Raw genomic sequence first — 15,934 nt, 5'->3', positions numbered from 1 at the left:
TACTATCTGCAAGTTTGCCACATCACTGTTTACCCCTTTTTCAGAAATATTTATATATTTAACAGTACAGGTCCAAATTTAAATCCCAGCAACACAACACTCATTGCTACTCTTTTCCTCCCATATCTTTTAAGTACCTGCCAATGTTTTCATTATGATCTAACGATCCTTCAATTACTTGAATGACCAGGCTTTACTTATTCTTAATAACCTGCCTGCCTCTTTTTATAACAAACTCTCTGCACCCAAAAGCAAAGCTGCAAGGAGCTCAAACTCTGTTGCATTTAAAAAATGCCTCTGGAGCCCAAGGAGCTGCCTGACTCCCCCATGCTGCTGGCTCTGATACAGAAGCAACAGTGCAGGAGAAGGAGGAAATGGGAGCAGAGGTGTAGCGAGGGTGTTATGCAGCTGGGGGCAAAGGAAAAATTTGCACACACACACCCACCACCGCTGCATGGTGGGCCCCCAAACCTGGCACATGGCCCTGGAAGGAGAGGGGGGGAATTTGTACTGTGTCTTCCCACGCCCCCTCCAGTTTGGGGCCAGACCCCACACGCACTAACCCACCGGCGGAGATGGAGGAGGTCGGGCTGGGGGTGGAGAGGAGGTGGCAGCAGGTGGAGGGATGACAGGGGGAGCGGAGGGGGACTAAATTGTTGCTGTGCCTGGAATGGAATTGCTTCTCATAAAACAAAAAGGCTATGTCTAGACTGCAGGCTTCTTTCGAAAGAGGCTCTTTCGAAAGCATCTTTCGAAAGAGCCTCTTTCGAAAGATCGCGTCTAGACTGCAGGCGGATCTTTCGAAAGAGAAATCCGCTTTTTCGAAAGAGAGCACCCAGAGAGTCTGGATGCTCTCTTTCGAAGACGGCCTCTTTACATTGAAGAACGCCTTCTTTCGAAAGAGGAACTTTCGAAAGAAGGCGTTCTTCCTCGTGAAATGAGGTTTACCGCCATCGAAAGAAAAGCCGCGTTCTTTCGAAATAATTTCGAAAGAACGCGGCTTGAGTCTGGACGCAGGGGAAGTTTTTTCGGGAAAAGGCTACTTTTCCCGAAAAAACCCCTGAGTCTGGACACGGCCAAAGGGAGGGCTCAGCTGTAATGACCACATGGGGGCAGCAGAGAATACAGGACAAATATACTGTATAACGACAGAGGGACAGCAAGGAGCTAGAGATGGTGACCGAGACAGTAGTTTGCTACATTCTTCACTCTGCTTGGGGGGAAGGGAGGAAGAGACAAACCTGGATCTGTCCCAGCTGGGGACATGCCCTACTCCCTCAGCTGTGCCCACTGAAGATGCAGCAGTTATGGCGGGGGAGGGGGGGCAATAACTTTTAATGGGGGGATCACTCCAAGATTTTGGCAAGTGGTCAAGGGCCACATTTCAACTGAGGGAGTGTGGGGTCTGAGACAGAGGTTGGGTGCAGAAGGGAGCTTGAGGTAAAGGACTGGGGTGCGTAAGGGGGTGTGGAGTCTGAGACGGAGTGTGGGTGATAGAGGGGGTTGTGATCTGGGGCAGAGGCTTGGAGTGCAGGATCCAGGTGGAGGTATGGGTGCAGGACAGGATTCTGGCCTAGGGGATGCTCTAGGAGGAAGTGCAGAGTCTGGGAGGGAGTTGTGACCTGGAGAAGGGAGTGCAGAGGGTTTGGGTGGTGAACTGGGGCAGGGAAACGGGGTGCAGGGTCATGGAGGGATGTGAGTGCCAGAGAGGACTCTGGCCTGGGGGAAGGGTGAGAGAGGGGATGTAGTACCCGGGAGGGAGTTGTAACCTGGGAGAAAGGGGTACAGAGGGTTTGGGTGGTGACCTGGGACAGGTAGTTGCGGGGGGGTCAAAGAGGCAGGCTGTGGCTGGGAGGCACTTACCTAGGCAGCTCCCGGCCAGCAACCCTGCAGGAACCTGAGCTGCAGTCACAAGCTGCTCCACATGGTTGTGCTCCAGGTAGGGTGGGAGGACGGAGGGAGGAGGCTTCATTGGCTGCTCCTGCCTCCAGCAAAATTTGTCAGCTCCCATTGGCTGGAAATTGGCCAATGGGAGCTGAGAGGTTTTGCTGGGGGGCAGGACGAGCACAAAGCCTTCCTCCTCGCTCCCCAGCATCCAGAGCATAGAGCAGCCACATTTAAAGCATCTGCTGCTGCACTGTGCTTAAGGGTCCCAGAGAGGCAGTCACAAGCTGGACCAAGTGGCTTAGTGGGTCGGATCCAGCCCACTAGACACCTCTTGCCCACCCCTAGCTTATGAAGAGGCACATCTCACTCAGCTTCAAGCCGTTACAGTGATAGAGCGCTGGGGTAGACCTCTCTCCCCGAGGCAACAAGCAATGATTTCAATAAAGCACATATATTTTCATTTTATTTTCCAAAATACAAAAATTGAGTTAAGAATCATAGAACTGGAAGAGACCTCAGGAGGTCATCAAGTCCAGCCCCCTGCCCAAGGCAGGACCAACCCCAACAAGGACCCGAGCAATGCCATGTAACTCTTTTGGTTAACTATAATTGTTTATTCATACATAAAGGTATATTCTTTTAACTTGTACAAAATTTCCCTATAGCAAAAAGGGGTTTTTGCGCCAAAAGGAAACGTCTACACTGCTTGTTTTTGCGCAAAAGCCCCTAGCACAAAAACAGATGGGCAGAAAATATGCAAATGAGATTGTGACTTATGCTAATGAGTCCCTCATTAGCATATTTTCTGCTGGAAGAAATCCCAGTGAAGACGTAGCATGCGGGGGTATCTTTTTCCTTGGGACCTTCATTGTGTCTATAGGGAAAGAGCAGATTGCAAAAAAGATCAGAACCCAAAAGTTCCCTTGCAGGCACTTAAATAAATGGTCATATTTTCAATAGATGTCAGCTCCCAGCAGCCACCATTATTTTCAATGGTGGGGGGGTGTTGAGTGAAATGCGGGATGTTTTATTGGTCTCAATGGGAGTGGTGGAAAGCGAAGAACTTTTGAAAATCTGGCCAAACTGTCTTTTAACCTCTCCCCAAAATGGTCAGCAAAGGTCTTACAAGGTAGACACAATTCTTCCTTCTTTAGCTTTTATTTTCGGTTGTTGATTTCATACTTTTTAAAGGTACCCGACTGATGGCACAGGAGTACCAATTCTCCCCACAGCAGGATACAAGTATCTCCCACTGAAATGAGAAGAATGACATTCTGTTTCTCCAAAGAAGGACAACAAAAGCTGCAGTAGTTCAGATTACCTCATGCAGCCCTGCCAAGCACCTCAGCTTTGTGCCGCAGGAAGCACCTTTACACATGGAGGGGGAAGTTAGTCCTGATGGCCTCTCTTCTGAGACTTCCAAAAGGGAACAGTTAGGCTGTGTCTACACTGGGCCACTTATTCCGGAAAAGCAGCCGCTTCTCCGGAATAAGCTGCGAGCTGTCTACACTGGCCCCTTGAATTTCCGGAAAAGCACTGACGATTTACTGTAAGAAATCAGCTGCTTTTCCGGAAAAACTATGCTGCTCCCGCTCAGGCAAAAGTCCTTTTTCCGGAAAACTGTTCCGGAAAAGGGCCAGTGTAGACAGCACAGCAGTGTTTTCCGCAAAAAAGCCCTGATCGCGAAAATGACGATCGGGGCTTTTTTCCGGAAAAGTGCGTCTACATTGGCCACGGATGCTTTTCCGGAAAAAGGGCTTTTCCAGAAAAGCATCCTGCCAATGTAGACGCTCTTTTTCTGGAAATACTTATAACGGAAAACTGTTCCGTTTTAAGCATTTCCGGAAAAAGGTGCCAGTGTAGAGACAGCCTTAATGTGCCAATTTTCCTCCTGCAGCTTTTCTCACTAGAGATCACAAGTTCATTTCAACACGCCAGTGCCAAAAATGAAATTTCTGCAAGCTGCATGGAATCTTATTAAAGACACCATAATAGAGGCTCAACTTAACTGTAAACCCTAAATTCAAAACTTAGTAAGAGAACCAGAAGTGCCATATTCTCTAATCCACAAAACAGAAACAGAGTCAGAGGCAAAAAGGCTTGTTTAAAAAGTGGAAGTTAAATCCTACTGAAGAAAATAGAAAGAAGGAAAAACTGTAAAAAAGTGTAAAAATATAATTAGAAAGGCCAAAAACGAATCTGAAGAACAGGTAGCCAAAAACTCAAAAAGTAATACCAAAATATTTTTAAGTATAGTAGAAGCAGGAAGCCTGGTAAATAACCAGTGGAGCAATTAGATCAGTGGTCCCCAACACGGTGCCCGCAGGCGCCATGGCGCCCGCAGGGCCATTTGTGTGCGCCCGCCAAGTGCTCGGGGCTGGCCTGGCCCCGGGCACATGCGCTGTGCCGGAGCCGGCCCGGGCGCATGGTAAGCGCCGGCCCCGGGAGCGCCGCGAATTGGCCGCTTGCGCCCCGGGCGCGCGGCGCTTGCAGGGGGGGGCGCCGGCCCCGGGCGCGTGGCGCTTGCAGGGGGAGGGCGCCGGCCCCGGGCGCACGGCGCTTGCAGGGGAGGGCGCCGGCCCCGGGCGCACGGCGCTTGCAGGGGAAGGGCGCCGGCCCCGGGCGCGCGGCGCTTGCAGGGGAAGGGCGCCGGCCCTGGGCGCGCGGCGCTTGCAGGGGGAGGGCGCCGGCCCCGGGCGCGTGGTGCTTGAGGGAGGGCACCGGCCCCGGGCGCGCGGCATTTGGATGGGGCGCCGGCCCCCGGTGCGCGGCGCTTGGGAGGAGCGCCGGCCCCGGGAGCGCGGCGCTTGCGGGGGGCCCCGCCCACGAGTACGCGGCTATAGGGGGGCCGCCACCGGGCGTGCATGTGTCCCCGCCCTCTGGCGCCCGGCAGGCGAACGGCCACGCCCCCTGGCTCCCGGCAGCCTGTAAAGGTTGGGGACCACTGAACTAGATGATTGAGATCCTACAGGAGCACTCAAGGACAATAAGGTCATTGAGGAAAAACTAAATGAATTCATTGCATCTGTCTTCACAGCTGAAGACATGAGGGGAATTCCCAAACCTGAGCCATTGTTAAGTGACAAATATGAGAAACTGTCCCAGATTGAGGTGTCATCAGAGGAGGTTTCTGAACAAATTGATAAACAGTAATAAGTCACCAGGACTAAATGGTATTCACCCAAGAGTTCTGAAGGAACTCAAATATAAAATTGCAGTACTATTAACTGTAATTTACAATTTATTTAAATCAGCTGCTGTATCAAGTGACTGAGGATAGCGAATGTGATGCCAATTTTTAAAAAGGGCTCCAGTAGTGATCCTGGGAACTACAGACAAATAAAACTGATTTCAGTAACAGGCAAATGGGTTGAAATTACAGGAAAGATTAAAACTGTCAGACACCATATATGAAAGAACTCAAATGGGAAATTTCAGAAGTATTAACTGTGGTTTGTAACTTATCCTTTAAATCAGCTTCCGTACCTGATTGGAAAATAGCTAACATGACACCAATATTTTAAAAGGGCTCCAGAGGTCATCCTGACAATTACAGGCCAGTAAGTCTAATGTCAGTACCGGGCAAATTCGTTTAAACTATTGTAAAGAATAAAATTGTCAGACACATAAATGAACATAATTTGGTAGGGGAAAGTCAACATGGTTTTTGTAAAGGGAAATCATGCCTTACTAATCTGCTAGAGTTCTTTGAGGAGGTCAAGAAACATGTGGACTAGGGGGATCCAGGGGATATAATATACTTAGATATCCAGAAAACCTTTGACAAGGTCCCTCACCAAAGGCTCTTAAGTAAAGTAAGTTGTCATAGGATAAGAGGGAAGGTCCTTTCATGGATTGATAACTGGTTAAAAAACAGGAAACAAAGGGTAGGAATAAATGGTAAGTTTTCAGAGTGGAGAGAGCTAACTAGTGGGGTTCCCCAAGGGTCTGTCCTGGGACCAAACCTATTCAACTTATTTATAAATGATCTAGAGAAAGGGGTAAACAGTGAGGTGGCAAAATTTGCAGATGATACCAAACTGCACAAGATAGTTAAGACCAAAGCAGACTGTGAAGAGTTTCAAAAAGATTTTACCAAACTAAGTGAGTGAGCAACAAAATGGCAAATGAAATTTAATGTGGATAAATGTAAAGTAAGGCACATTGGAAAACATAATCCCAATTATACATACAATACGATGGGGACTAATTTAACTACAATTAGTCAAGAGAGAGATCTTGGAGCCATTGTGGATAGTTCTCTGATAATACCCACTCAACATGCAGCGGCAGTCAAAAAAGCAAATAGAATGTTAGGAATCATTTAAAAAGGGATAGAGAATAAAACAGAAAATATCATATTGCCTCTATATAAAACCACGGCATGCCCACATCTTGAATACTATGTACAGATGTGGTCGCCTCATCTAAAAAAACATATATTGGCTTTGGAAAAGGTTCAGAAAAGGGCAAGAAAGATGATTAGGGGTTTGGAAGGGGTCCTATATGAAGAAAGATTATAAAGACTTGGACTTTTCATCTTAGAAAAGAGGAGACTAAGGGGGGATATGATAGAGGTCTATAAAGTCATGACTGGTGTAGAAAATGTGAATAAGGAAAGGTTTACTTATTCCCACAATATAAGAACTAGGGGTCACCAAATAAAAATTAATAGGCAGCAGGTTTAAAACAAACAAAAGGAAGTTTTTCTTCATTCCGTGCACAGTCAACCTGTGGAACTCCCTGCCAGAGGATGTGGTGAAGGCTAGGACTTTAACAGGGTTCAAAAAAAGAGCTAGACAGATCATGGAGGTTAGGTCAATCAATGGCTATTAGCCAGGATGGGTAGCAATGGTGTCCCTACCCTCTGTTTCTTTGGAGGTGGGTGACAGGGGAGGGATCACATGACATGAGGATTACCTGTTGTGTTCCCTCCCTCTGGGGCATCTGGTATTGGCCACTGTCATCAGACAGGATACTGGGATGGATGGATCTTTGGTCTGACCCAGCATGGTCATTCTCATGAACACAGTTTTTTGAGGGGAAAGTCAATGTGTTTTTTGTAAACGGAAATCATAACTTACCAATCTACTAGAATAATTTGAGGGGGTCAACAAACATGTGGAAAAGCAAGATCCACTGGATATAATGGTCTTAGATTTTCGGAAAGACTTTGACAAGGTGCCACACCAAATGCTCTTAAACAATGTACGCTGTCATGGGATAAGTGAGATAAGGGAGCCATGAATTTTGGATTGGTAACTGGTTAAAAGATAGGAATAAACTGTCAGTTTTCAAAATAGAGAAAAGTAAATAATGGTGTCCCCCAGGAGATTGCATTGGGACCAGCCCTATTCAACATTATCATAAATAATCTGAAGAAAAAGGGTAAACAGTGACGTGGAAAAATCTGCAGCTGATACCTGAATATAGATAGTTGAATGCCTGAGCAACAAAAATCACAGATGAAATTCAATGTTGATAAATGCACAGTTGGAAAACATAATCGCAACTACACATATAAAATAATGGGGACTAAATTAGTTGTTGTTGGGGTCATTGTGAATAGTTCTTTCAAAACATCCACTCAATGTACAGGAGCAGTCAAAAAAGCTAACAGAATGTTGGTAATCATTAAGAAAGAGATACATGATAAGACAGAAATATCATATTGGCTCAGTATAAATCCACAGTATGCTCACATCTTGAATACTGCATGCAAATATCGTCACTCTATTTAAATAAATAAATAAATAAATAAATAAATAAATAGTAACTGGAAAAGGTTCAGAAAAGGTCAACAAAAATTATTAGGGGTATGGAATGGTTGCCATAGGAAGAGAGATTAATAATACTGGGACTTTTCAACTTAGAAAAGAGACAATTACGAGAGGATATGATAGAAATCTAATCAAGACTGCTATGGAGAAAGTAAATAAGGAAGTGCTATTTTCTCCTCATAACACAAGAACTGGGGGTCACCATATGCAATTAATAGGCAGTAGGTTTAACCAAACAAAATGAAATAGTTCTTCATACAATGCACAGTCAACTTGTGAAACTCCTTGCAACAGGATGTTATGAAGACCAAGACTGAAACAGGGTTTAAAAAAGAACTACAGTATACTTCCGATAATCCGGAACCTTTGGGACCTAGGTGGTGCCGGATTATCGGATATGCCAAACTATCAAGAGGTATTATAAGATGGTTATATATATATATATATATATATATATATATATATATGCAGTATGTATTGTATATAAAGTGTTTTAACCCTTTTTATTGTAGCACAAGCACTGTCCAGCATCACACAATCCCAGTGTCAGACTGACTCAGTCCCGTCCGGTTTCACTCGGTTCAGCTGCTGCCCCAATGCCGTGTGACTCGTTCTTTGCCAAAGCTCACTCACTAGGGTTCCCAAATTGGGGGGCATGAAGAAATTCCAGGGAGGTGCAAGGCGACCCAACCCCAACCCTCTCCCCCGTGTCAATCCCTCCCCCTCCTAAGTTTTGCTGCTATTTTTGTTTATCAGCCCCAGTCAATTCCTTTCTTTTGCTCAACAAGTTTTGCTGCTATTTTGGGGGGGGGGGATGAGGGTTTCTCAAAAATCAGAAAGGGGGCATGATGCTGAAAAGTTTGGGAACCACTACACTAGGCTCTTGCCATTTTGATGCCGGCCTATCGGGAGTGCCATACAATTGGATGCCAGACTATTGGAGTTTTACTGTATATACATTCATTCAGGGTAGGTCCATCAATGGCTGTTAGTCAGGATGGGCAGGGACAGGGTCCTTATCCTCTATTTACCAGAAGTCGGGAATGGGCAACAGGAGAGGGATCACCCAGGTATGACCATTCTTATGTTCCCAACTGGATGTTTTCTGTAACCATCTGCATGCAACTTCCCACTTGCAAAGAACCTTACTTTCATTTTAAATGCTTTTGTTCTGATTTTACCTTATATTCTTTAACCCAGATAATTTATTTGACCAAATCAATGGGTTCATTGATTCCAGTGTATTTGCTTATTTCAATGACCATTGCAACCACCTCAGTAGAAAGGTAATCAATAATGAATGGGAATCACAGTCAGCATGGACAATGTTTGCCGTAGGATCGACATACAGCCTTGAATCTTAAGCTACTGAAGCCATAGAAAGCATCAGTTTATATTCACAGAAAAGTCACATCAGTTTATGTTTACAGAGCACATAAGAAGTCCAACAACTCAATTTTAAACAAAGCAACAAAGAATATGGAGGAGGGATTTTATATTTTCAGAATTTTGATCTATTCATGACACTCTGCATAAACTACTTTTTACTAGGGATGGCAGCGTGTAGTGGGTTATATGATTAACCAATAAGTCTGGGCCTATCAGTTCATCGGAATGACTACATGCAATCCCCCCTCTTCATGCCTGTGTATCAGAGGCAGCAAGGGAGGAGGAGGTGGGAGCGGATCCCCTAGAGAGCCAGCTTTTAAGCCGGCTCCCGACCTGTGCTGAGCTGCTTGCACAGAGGTAACAGCGAGGGGTGGAGAGGCAGGCAGGAGCTGGTACATGCAGGAAGCAGCTTTCAAGCAGGCTCCCTGCAGGAATAAGCTCCTGCAGAGACGCCTCCCCCCTGCGCTGCTGCCTCTTTATCAGAGGCAGCAGGCAGAGAAGGCGGGAGCTGGTGCTGGCAGGGAGACAACTTAAAAGTTGGCTCCCCTTTGGCTCCTGTTTTCCCTCTTTCCCCCTTCCCCCCACACACATGTAAATGTCTAACTGTTAAAATTTCCAATGGTTACAGATTTACACAAATAAACAATAGTTAACATCTCTACTTTCTACTATATATTTTTGTTAGTCTGTAAGGCTACGTCTAGACTACAAGCCTCTTTTCAAAAGCTCCTTTCGAAAGAGATCATCTAGACAGCAACCAGTATTTTCAAAAAAGAGAGCCACTTTTTCGAAAGAGAGCACCCAGGCAGTTTGGATGCTTTCTTTCGAAAAAGCACTGTTTGCATTCAATAACGTATTCCTCGTAAAATGAGGTTTTCCATGGTCAAAAAACCAGCCACGTTTTACAATTCAATTTTGAAAGAATGTGGCAGCAGTCTAGATGCAAGTGAAGTTTTTTCAAAAAAAGGCCACTTTTTTCAAAAAAAACCCTGTAGTCTAGACACACCCTAAGGTGACACAGGACTTCTCATTACTTTTTACTTGACTATTTTTAATTTTAACTGAAAATGAAATGAGGATGCATATTTCTAATTTCTAACCACACCCAATCACTCTTCTTTCAACTGCTTATCAGGCAATGGGTTTCTTTTTTGGGAAGTCCCCACATGGTTACCCCAGCACTTCTAAGCAACATTGGCTCAATCCTGTAGGAAAACTACTATAACATCTGTGCCATCATCTGGTTATTGTCCACATATAAAAGTTTAGACAAAAGATCAAGTTACTACTGATGGGAATGCTCCTTTCACAGAATATTAACCAGATTATCGGTGTTGCAATTTACAAACAAAGGTTGAGAGTGCAAATCATACAAAATAAATAACAGTCCTATCAGAACACTCTTTTTGACTGAAATTATTGAGATCTGAGGTGCCTGGCATTTTACCTATTGTAGTTACACATAATATGATCTTCTAAAGACTTGTACAAATGTTGTCATGCTGTTTATTACATTAGTACCCCGGTGCTGTAAGTCAACATTATTAAAATTACCCCTCCAAGAAGCATTAAGATGATTTTAAGCAGCTTTCTGCTATTCCGTATGCTAGAAAGGAACAAATTCTAGCAAGTCAAGTGTAAAAGTATGATTAGACGGGTCAAATAAGAATTTGAAGAGCAACTAGCAAAAAATGCAAAAACAGCTTTTTTTAAGTATATCAGAAGTATACCCTGCCAAATAATCAGTGGTATAGACAATCGAGGTGTTAAAGTAGCAGTCAAGGAAGACAAGGTCATTGTACAGAAGTTAAAATCTTTGCATTGGTCTTCACTGCAGAGGATGTGTGGCAGATTCTCACATCTGAGCCATCCTTTTAGAAGAGACAAATCTAAGCAACTGTTCTAGACTTAGATGTTAGTAGAGCAAATTGATAAGGTAAACAGTAATAAGTCATCGAACCCAGACGGCTTTCACACAAGAGTTCTGAAAGAACTCAAATGTGAAATTGCAGAACTACTAACTGTGGAATGTAACCATATGCTTAAATCTACCTTTGTACCATTGACTGGAGGGCACTTAATATAGTGTCATTTTTTAAAAAAAGGCTCCAGAGGCAATCCTGGCAATTATAGATCAGTAAGCCTAACTTCAGTGCCAGGCAAATTGGTAGAAACTACAGCAAAGAAAAGAATGGTCATATATATAGGTGAGCTTTTGTAAATGGAAATTGCATCTCACTAGTCTATCGGGATTTCTTTCAGGGTGTCACACAGACAAATAAGGGTGATCCAGTGGATATAATATATTTGGACCTTCAAAAAGACTTTGAGAAAGACTCATCAAATCCTCATAAGCAAAGTAAGGACTTATGGGACAAGAAGGCAGATCCTGTCATGGATTAATAATTTATCAAAAGACAGGAAACAGAAGTTAGGAATAAATGGTCATTTTTCACAGTGGAAAGAGGCAGATAAGGCCTGAACATCCATATAACCCAGAGATTCAACATATGTATAAAAGATCTTGGAAAAGGGATATATCAGGAGGTGGAAAAGTATGCAAAGGATTCAAAATTACTCAAGATAGGTAAATCTAAAACTGACTATTAGAAAAGGATCTCATAAAACTGGATGACTGGGCAAATGAAGTTCAATGTTGATAAATGCAAAGTAATGCACACTGAAAAAATAATTACAACTACCCCATAGAAAAGATGGGGTCTATAACAGAGAGCTTGGAGTAATAATGGATAGTTCTTTGAAAATACCTGCTTTATATGCAGCAGCAGCAGTCAAAAATGGTTTTTTTTTAAAGTCATAGTTAGGAACCACTGGGAAAGGGATGCCACTGTATTAAACCCTGATATGCCCACATCTTGAATACTATGCAAGGTTCTGGTTACCCCAACTTGAAAAAGATGTATTAGAACTGAGAAAAGTACAGAAAAGGGCAATAAAAATTATTAGAGGAATGAAGCAACCTAGGGGGATTTTAAAAAGACTGGGACTGTTCATCTTTAAAAAAAGAAACAATTAAGGAGAGATATGATAGAGGTCTATGAAATCATGAATAGTGTGGGGAAAAAATAAATACGGAAATATTATTTACCTTTTCCCATAAAACGTGAACCAGAAGCCACCCCATGAAATTAATAGCCAAACAAACATAAAGAAGAACTTCTTCACACAATGAACTCATTGCCAGGGGATGTAGTGAGACCACAGATATAACTGGTTTCAAAAAAATGAGCAGATAGGTTCATGGAGGAAATGCCCATCAATGGCAATTAGCCAAAATAATCCAGGACACAACCTAACCTTCAGGAAGACCCTATGTCTTTGACTGACAGCAGCTGGCAATGGAAGACAGGAATGGATCACTCCATCATTGCCAGTTCTGTTCATTCCCACTGAAGCATCTGGAGACAGGATACTGGCCTAGACAGATCATTGGCCTGACCCAGTATGGCCCTTCTTACATTCTAGATAAGACCTCCTGGTAGAATCACATCACTATGGGCAGTTTCTACCAGCCTCAGAGAAGGAGAAAAACCTAAAGCAGTATGAATTCGTGATCATTAACTAGGCCCAAGTACAAACCCAGATTATACAAATACACTGTTAGACAGTCACTAACCCTTTACCGTTCCCAGGGAACTGTCCATTTCAGCACCACACACCTGACGCCCACAACAAACAAGGGACCACCTCGCCCCAGCCCATGTGGCAAGAGGGAAGGGAAATATGCTTTAAGGCTATTTTATACATAATAACCATTCATTAGCAAAGGGGAAATCAAACCCCCACAACAGCCACCAAGGAAGTAAAATAAGGCTGCAATCATCATCTGTTGCTTAGCATCACGCACACCCAAGTTCAACAACATGTCCTAGACCTTGGAGCAAAATGCAGGACAATGTAGCACTTTAATTCGTTTTCACACGAGCTTGCATCCCACAGCACAGGAAACACACACATGTAACACCGCCTTCCCCCACCCCAGCACACTCCCGGTACTGATATCCGAATGATCAAGTCTTAAGAGGGCTGTGGGGAAGACACAGACAACGTGTAATACTTTCTGCCCTTCCCCTCCCCCAAAATATCCTACCGGTAGCTGGGCATAGGGACCTGGCTCCTCCTTCCTCCAACCAAATCCTTTTCCCCGAGGAAAGTGCAGGGCGTGTGGGTCACGCGTTCCCAGCTGCAGTGTTACCCGAAGCAGGGTAGGAGTCAGCGGCCGGGGGAAATAGGCCCCCGGTCCCCCAATAAGGACCCCCCCCCACGAACTGCTCCTTGGCAGTGCGATACCTGGGGGTTGCAGCGCCCGCCCTGCGTCTGGAGGGGCAGTGGGGTCGAAACCTCCCACGCCCGGAGCCTCTCCCCCAAACCCCTGGAGGGAGCGCTCCAGAGAGGTGCAGCACCGGGCCCCAACTCCCTGTTTTACCCCCAAGCCTCCGCCACTCGCCTGGAGCTGCAGCTTCCCGCTTGCCCACCCCCACCGCGGCCGGTGTCATTTGGATGGGGGGGGTGACGCCCTGTCTTTACAAACATGCACCAAACAACCCCCCCCCTCCCCGGCTTGAAAGCCCCGCGCCCCCTCCTCAGGAAGCTCCGCGCACTAGAGGGCCCCAAGACAGGAGCTGGGACACCAAGACCCCTCTCGGGTCCAAACCGCCAGCCCCCCCCCTCCTCCTCCTCCGCGTCTCCCCCTGCTCCACTTGGCCCCCCGGCCGGAGGGGGGGCTCAGGCGGCTGGAGTGTGGGGGGAGCGCTAAAGGGGTAGCCCAGCCCCGCAGCCAGGGGGTTGGGAAGAGCCCAGACGTGAGCGGGGGGTCCGGGCTGGGGGCGGGCTAGGGACAGGCCCCCCCCCCAAATTAGGGGGACAGGCGCCGAGAAGGGGCCTAGATGAAGCCCAGGCCGCTGGCAGGACTGAGGGTGGGCGGACTGGGTGGGGGAATGCACCAGCTCGCCGGCTGCTGGAGCGGGGGCTGTCGCAGCTGCAGGAGAGGCGCCCCGGCCAGGGGCTGGCTGACAGGCCGCCCTCGCCCTCCCCCAGGGCGGACAGGTAGCCAGGCTGCAGCGGGCACTGGGGAACCGAGGCCCCGCTTCTCCCAGCTGGGGGAGGGAAAGGAGCTAGCCCGCAGCCCTAGGCGCCCCGGTGGCGGCTAGGATGCCAGGCTGCTGCAAGTAGGGAATGGAACCGCCGCCGGCCAGAAGCCCTAGCTCACCAGTGCAAGGGGGTGCAGGGAACTACCCCCACCTGGGGGGAAGGGGAAGCCCCACGAGCAGCTGGCAAGCGGCCCTGTGCGCCCCAAAGCAGCCGAGAGGTTGCTGCTGCTGGGCCAGACCGATTTGGGGCAGGCGGGGTACCCTGGCACCCCGGGTGGGGAGGCAGGAGAGGAACTGGCCCACATGCACGCAAGGAGCTGTCGGTGCTTGGAAATCGCTCTGCGGCAAAACCCCCGCCTGGAGGGAGGGGGGGAAGGGGGTGCACAAAAAAAAAAGCAAATGGGGGCAGGGGTTTGGAAGCCCCTCCGCGCAACCTGCGCGCCTCGCAAGGGTCCCGGGCGGGGGCTGCAACTTACTGTGGCTGCTGAACTAGCGTGACTCCCGCAAGGCGTTGCTGGACTGCAGAGGTGGGGAAGCTGCAGGAGAAACTGCGGTTGTCGCCATCTTAGTGCGCTGCCTCCCTTGCCTTCCCCCCAGTGCAGCGTGCAGTTCCCTTGCATAATTGATGACTCTCAGCAGAATGGTTAGGGAGCGTGTCAAAAATCTCTGCACTCGCCTCTATCCCCACCCCCTCTCCCCTTATCTGCCCAGGCAGGGACCATGTCTCCATCCAGCGGCTCAGAACTGGGAGGGGAGGGAGGACTCGGGATTCCAAGGGATGGGGAGGGTAAGGGGAACCCTCTCTTCTCCAAGGAAAATCCCCCACCAAGTAGGGGTTCCCTGCTCTGATGGTGGGATGGTTCCCTGGATGTGCATAGCACTGGGTCCTTGGGTAGCTGGTGGATCACTTAAGCAGAGGGAGATAAATTCCTTGGTAGATGTAGGGGCCCAGAGGGAATCTATCTAGAGAGGAATAGGGGACAGTGAAGCCAAGGGTCAGGGAGGGCCCTGGTGGGAAGAGAGTGTCTCACAGGGCATGTCCACACAGCAGAGCAAAACTCCAAGTAAGCTAAGCAACTTCAGCTACAGCGACTTCAATTGCATAGCTAAGTCGAAATAGCTTAATTCAGCTTTTGGCCCTGTCTCCACAGCAGGAAGTCAAATAAAGAGTGTTCTTCCTTCCACTCTCCTTACTCCTGTTCAATGAGGGTTACAGGAGTCGGAGTAAGAAGTCCTCCAGCTCGGCGTGATTTTGAAATAATGGCTCGCAGTGTGGACATGCTCTGTTATTTCAGAATGTCAGTTATTCCAAAATAACACTTCTGTAGAGACGTACCCGCAGAGTCCACAGAATGGAAACAAGTGTGAGGGCCCCAGCTCTGAAACAAGCTGTAACAATAATGCGTCTGCTCTTTCTCCTGGTCACCAGCCCTTAAGTTCAGTTCCCCCGAGGTCCAAATACACTCGTTGACTGGGAACATACCATAGCACCCTCAGCCAGGCTAGGACAGCTCTGGGCAGAATTAAATCATTTTGGTTTCACAAAGGAGTCTGCTTTCAACTCACTGGCATTCATTCATACCAATGAACCAAGGTTGAGCTTCAAGTGTAGAACTTACCACTGAGAGTCAGCCAAGTGGTAGGCGTTGACCAAAGAGAACCAATAATTCTGTCATATCACCTTATGGTATCAAAGTGCTATCCAAATAATGTGCTAATTAACCATCGCAAATCCAACCAACCTCTAAGGTAGGCATTATTATCCCC

The 15,934-nt window shown here is 46.9% G+C and overlaps 1 protein-coding gene across 1 annotated transcript in view; it reads right to left on the bottom strand.

Moving 5' to 3' along the window:
- SCN8A (sodium voltage-gated channel alpha subunit 8) overlaps positions 1 to 14,776 on the bottom strand; it is a 132,338-nt gene extending 117,562 nt beyond the window's left edge. The window contains exon 1 of the mRNA XM_089774586.1: positions 14,644 to 14,776. The gene's annotated coding sequence lies outside the window, so the exon portion shown is untranslated. The remainder of the gene's footprint in view (positions 1 to 14,643) is intronic.
- Between the last annotated feature and the right edge of the window lie 1,158 nt (positions 14,777 to 15,934).

This window comes from Pelodiscus sinensis, chromosome 31 (assembly GCF_052426305.1).
Source record: "Pelodiscus sinensis isolate ZL-2025 chromosome 31, ASM5242630v1, whole genome shotgun sequence".
In the NCBI taxonomy this organism is placed as follows: domain Eukaryota; kingdom Metazoa; phylum Chordata; order Testudines; family Trionychidae; genus Pelodiscus; species Pelodiscus sinensis.
This window is presented reverse-complemented; position numbering and strand designations above follow the sequence as displayed.